The following is a 6,000-nucleotide window of genomic DNA, read 5'->3' as shown; positions in this document are numbered from 1 at the left end:
CTACCTCCTGAGTGCTAGGATTGCTAGACTCGCCCAGTCTAGGTAGTGAAGGAGATGGAATTCAGGACTTCAAACAATCTACCAATCGAGTTACAGCCCCAGCCCCTGAGGCGAGTACTTATCAAAGCCTTGCCTGAACAGTTAGTAAGAGTGCTGTCCTGTTCCTGCCCCCTACAGTGTCCAACTGACTCTATCTGACTTAAGCAGAGAAATTAATGACAGCCAGGTCCAACAATTGCAGCAGTTGGGATCTTCCAAGGTTCTCCTTGCAGAAACATGGTTTCAGGTGTGTGGCTTTCTCTGACTGTGTCACCAAGGTATTAAATGACTTGAAGGTGTACAAGTCCTTAAATTCACAGAGGAAATGAGGGAACATGGGAAGATAGTGTTCTTCCGCCTGAGGACAAGGAGAGCATCATCCTGGAGGAGAGCATGGAGATCCTAGGAGGTGATATAGGGCAAACTGTGGATGACCACACATTCCCTTTTGTCAAGACACTGCCAGACAAGAAGTGTCCCTATGTTCTCTATGATACAACCTACAGGAGCAGGGAGAACACGGAGGACCTGATGATCATCCCTGGGGCCCCTGAGAGTGCTCCCCTCCAAAGCAAAATGCCAGTTCCAAGGATGCCATCAAGAAGCTGACAGGCAACAAACATGAATTATGAACAAACTGCTAAGAGGTCAAGGGCCACTGCATCCTGGCAGAAAAACTTTGCCACAGGCAACGCCATCATCTGCCTGGAGGGCAAGCCTGTGAGCTGCTTCTAAGCCCCTCCCTGGAGCATCTAACAGCTCTAGACTCACTCTTGGGTGCCACAGGATGCCCCTCTCCTGTGATACCCCAGCAAGTAGCAGACAAGGCCTTCACCCCAATTAGTAACATCTCCATCGTTCCTGCTCCATCCCTGATGGTTCTTGCCCTCACAAACTGCTTTTGATATGATTCCTCTTGGGTTGAAATAGGTCAAGGTCCCCTCAGGCATGCAGTTTGGGAGAACCTGTGTTTTTTAATTTTTTAAAGACACGGTTTCTCTGGGACGCTTTGGAACCTGTCCTGGAACTCACTCTGTTAACCAGGCTCACAGAGATCTGCCTGCCTCTGCCTCCCAAGTGCTGAGACTAATGGCAGCCAAGCCAACTTCTAACTGCTATAGTGATCCTGTACTTGTCTGTTCTGTTCTGTATGCACATGGAAGGTTACAAAAATGACCCTCTGTACAGTCCCATAGCCTTTTCTTTTCCCCTGGTCTTGGCCACTCATCGAAGCAAGACTGTAAAGGACCTTCCACATATACTAAGGCTAACAAGGGAAAAGATTAATGAAGTAGCAGCGGGGAGGGGGAATAAATAGGTATGGGTCATTAGAATTCCAAAGCCAGGCATGGTGGAGGCAGAAGCAACCAGATAGATATTTGTGAGTTGGAGTCCAGCGAGATCTACAGAGTGAGCCCTATGACAGGCACAGCTACACAGAGAACCCTTGCCTCAAAACCCAAAGGAAAGAGTTCCAAGGAAATGGCTGGTATTCACTGATCCTCACCTTACAGTAGAAAGATCAAAAGGACTGTCCCAGTCCTTCACAAGTTTTGCTTTTCTCAGTGGGACATCTTTCTCTTCCCAAAGCACTCAGTGTCCTTATCATGCTCAAATCAAAATCTGTTACTAAATAGGTCTGTTCTCATTAATATGTAAAAGGCCATGGAGTCCCAATGTTCTGTTTCATAGAATGTTTGCACTTGCCAGGACATTTAGGTTTTATGGAGTCAATCTTCAGGTACAGGATGTCATGTATGAGAGTCAGGACATCAGAGCCTCCTCTGGACAAGGAGCAACAGAATACATCCCATCAGGAAGCCATGAAGGTGACCAACCCTTCACAATATCTGCGGTTCCATTTGTTGAGCACTTGCTCGCACCAAGCTCTGCAGAAACATTCTTTATTTCACAGAAGAAAAGACAGTATCCAGCCTTCTAAATAGCCAGTCTGATCATGGCCAATATTGGAAGTTCCTGGTCAAAACCAGAGTCCACAGGGTCCCAGAGCAATCCCAGAAGAGGACCCATTCTTCTGCATCGCTAATAGGAGGGTGCTGAGAGGCAAGGCCACCCACATCCATGCTCCTCTACTGGACCCTGTCAGATGTCATACTATTACTCTCAGGGCCTGGGAAAGGTCAACAGCAGCCAGCTCTAAAGGCAATGAAAGAACACTCCAGAAGTTCTACAGAGCAATGTGCCAGATTGACCCATAGTCACTCCTGGCTAAGATGTTTTGAAATTTCTGAGGTCAATGTGGATTTCATCTACAAACCAAAGACAACATCAAAACATGCCATCTGGTGTAAGGTACATCACTGTACAATCCTGACCTCACAGGCATTGCTGGTCACGTCTCCTAATGTTCCAAAATCAGCGCTCCAGCTGCTTCAAAGAGATTTTTAGCCCATTCTCTCTCTCTCTCTCTCTCTCTCTCTCTCTCTCTCTCTCTCTCTCTCTCTGTGTGTGTGTGTGTGTGTGTGTGTGTGGTCAACTTGGAATTCACTATTCATCCAGGCTAGACTCAAACATGCAGGGATGCTCCTGCCTCTTCTCCCAAGTGCTGGGATTACAGGCATGCACATTCACATATTCTGAAACTGCTCAAAAACCAAATGAATTCCTAACCTAGGTATAGCCCCTACCATGCTTGGGTAAGGGCAGGATGTTGAAAAGTAGCAGCAATGGAGGCTGGAGAGGTGGCTCAGTAGTTAAGAGCACTTGCTGCTCTTGCAGAGGACACAGGTTTGACTCCCAGAACGCACAGAATGACTTGCAAGTGTCTGTAACTCTAGCTCTGGGGGATCCAATGCCCTCTTCTGACTTCTGAGAACACTGCGTGTCTATGATGCATGACACACATGCAGGTACTCATACACATAAAATAAATTTTTGTTGGAAGGTGACACATGCCTGTAACCCCAGCACTCAGGAGGCAGAAGCAGAGGCAGAGGCAGGTGGATCTCTGTGATTTCTAGGCCAGTCTGCTCTACCGAGTTCCAGAACAGTCAGGGATACACACACAAATAAGAGAGAGAGAGAGAGAGAGAGAGAGAGAGAGAGAGAGAGAGAGAGAGAGAGAACCTTTATAGAAAGAGAGCAGAAAGGAAGGAGGGAGGGAGAGAGAGAAGAAGGGAGGGAACAGGGAGGAAGGGGGGAGGGAGGGAGGGGGAGGGAGGGAGGGGGGAGGGAGGGAGGGAGGAAGAAAAGAGGGAACAAAGGAAGCAAGGAGAGAAGGAATGCAGCAGCAAGCTAGACACAGTAATGCACAGCTATCATTCCAGCACTCCAGCACTCCAGAGGCTGAGGCAGGAGGGTTGCTGGGAGTTCAAGGCCAACCTCAGCTATATATTGACATGCCAGGCAATGCTACACAGCAGACCCTTTCTCAAAACACATTTGCCTATTATCCAAGAACTCTAAAGGTAGATGGAGAGAAGAAGAAAGAAACACAACAAAACAATTCAGTCACATCCATACGTCGGGAATCCTCGGCTACTATTGAAGCTGCATCCCAGCACATGGCGATTACACCAGCTTTGAAAGGATTACTGGCATTTTGTCTAGAACAGTGTCCATGTCAGTAAACACCATGGATGGATAAATTTGGGACCATGGTAACCCATGATGAATGTACAGAGTCTCATTTAAGGTCTCTCTGTGGGAAGAGAGATGTTTTTAAGTCTTTACTAAATTGAAAAAAAGAAATGAAAATATTTTCTTCCTGGTTAAGTACTCAGAAGTGAATGAAACCAAAATGCCATTATTTTAGTCAGAGTAGAATATTTTTCAGATTTACCTGGAACACCCTGTCTAATCTAATTTTATGGGATGCTTCCTTCTGGGGCTGTAACAGGTCTACTGTGTGTCTTAGGAACCACAATATGGTTGTGGCTTGGCATAAGAACTCCATGGATCTTATGCCATGGCTCAACGGTTAAGAGCACTGACTGCTCTCCCAGTGGTTCTGAGTTCAATTCCCAGCAACCACATGGCAACTCACAATTGTCTGTAACTCCAGTTCCAGGGGATTTGACACTTTCACACCAATGTATATAATATAAAATTTAAAAGAAGAAGAAGGAAGGAAGGAAAACCACCAGCTTCTAAGGAGATTATCAGCACATTTTAGATAAACAGAAGTCAGAAGTTGGTCCAGAGTAGGGGTGGCATGTGCAGAAGAGGAGGGGGAGGAGCATCTAAGAATCACAGTACTGAGCTCCACTGACTCCCATGTCCTCTAATCTGGACCAGATGAGCACATTCCACATCCAAGCACTGTTTGTTCTCTTCTGAAAGGAATTATCTCCATCCATAGGGAGACAGAGCTGTATTAACAGAGAGAAAAAAAAAAAATGTAGTGTTCAAGCCAGGTGTTATGGTGTGTATGGCAAATGGCAAGTTTACTTTGTATGTGTGTGCGTGTGTGTGTGTGTGTGTGTGTGTGTGTGTGTGTGTGTGTTTGTATACAGAGGTGGACCAGACACAGACAAGGCAATACTCCCTTGTAGTCCTATCACTCGGGACCTGAGGCTTTGTGAGGTTTGTAAGATGGAGGCTAACCTAAACTATATAGCAAGACCTTTTCTCAAAAAGAGAGGAAAAGAGACAATGGGAATGAAACCATATTCTCAGCTACAGCAGAAGCTGAGGCAGGGGAATTTCTTGAGCCAGTAGCTTTGAAAGTTGCCTTGACCACATAGACCTCTATGTGAAAACAAGAGAGGACAATGAATGGGAAAAGCCAGGGGGACTGCCTATCTAGCCAACGCTGGTGCACGCAGAGTTTGTTTTCAAGCTAGAAGGGAATGCTTAGAAGAAATAATGATGAGGAACTAAGAGACTATGAAGTGCTCCATTATATAACATTTTATGGTTTTATCCTCTCTGCAAGTTGAAAGGATAATCAGAAACTACAGGGCACTGTGGTACTAAGAGCTAAACTTCCAATGCTAGCATTTGACCTATGGGACTTAGAAATGTTATACAGCTGGATGATCACACAGATGGAAAGTCTTACACAGTTGACAGAATTTCAGCCTGGAAGATTTTGTTGAGACAGGATCTCATTTTGTAGCCTAGGCTATCCCAAAACACACCATGTAGGCTGCTCTCAAAACAACCCTTCCGTCTCTATTCCCGAAGCCTGGAATTATAGGCCTGAGCCACCATGACTGACTTCTGCCTAGGGAGAAGTGATTTGATTTGATTATTGAGGCAAGGTCTCATGCAGCACAGGGTAGCCTTGAACTCACTATGTAGAGGGAAATGACCTTGCATTTCTGACCCTACTGTCTCTACTTCCTAAGTGCTAGGATGACAGGTGTGCACTATGGGGTTATTTGGTGCTGGAGAGGGAATCCAGGGTTCCATTCACGCCCCAGCAGCAGCAACCAGTCCCATTCCCAGTCCTGTTTTGTTATCGCATTGTTGTTAATAGTTTGTGTTTTTTTAATTTTTCTATGACAACCTTATGTAGCCACACTGGCTTCAAACTCACCGTGCAGCTGGGGCTGACTTTGATTCATGTTCTCTTGTCTCCAGCTCCCAAGTGTGAAGATTACAGGTGCCTAAAACCAGGCCTGGCTTCCTCCCCAGATTCCGGTTGAATAAAATCTTCATAGAGGCAAAATAAAAATCATAAAGGCTGTGAAAGAGGTAAACCTATCCATGATGAATAAAACCCCTCCCCAGCCCTCTAGAGTGACAATTATGAAGGCAGGAAGTTGCCCCTAAGCACCTTGACTGTGGATCAAGATTGACACCCAGTGGCCAAGTTTAGTCTTTTTCACTGAAATTTCCTTTCTGTATAATTTCCTTTCTGTCTTTTGAATTTTTTTTTTTCCTTTGAGTTTTGGACACAATCTCACTCAGTAGCCCAGGCTGGTCTAGAACTCAACCTGTAACCAAGGCTAGTTTCAGATTCTCCCTGCACTTGACTCTACCTACATCCTGACT

The 6,000-nt window shown here is 45.7% G+C and overlaps 1 pseudogene; it reads left to right on the top strand.

Moving 5' to 3' along the window:
• Positions 1–215: 215 nt before the first annotated feature.
• LOC127221879 (cofilin-1-like) lies at positions 216–774 on the top strand (annotated as a pseudogene).
• The last annotated feature ends 5,226 nt before the right edge of the window (positions 775–6,000 follow it).

The sequence above is a fragment of the Phodopus roborovskii genome, unplaced genomic scaffold, assembly GCF_943737965.1.
Source record: "Phodopus roborovskii unplaced genomic scaffold, PHOROB, whole genome shotgun sequence".
Lineage (NCBI taxonomy): Eukaryota > Metazoa > Chordata > Mammalia > Rodentia > Cricetidae > Phodopus > Phodopus roborovskii.
The sequence above is the reverse complement of the archived record's forward strand: the minus strand, read 5'-3'. Positions and strand labels throughout refer to the sequence as shown.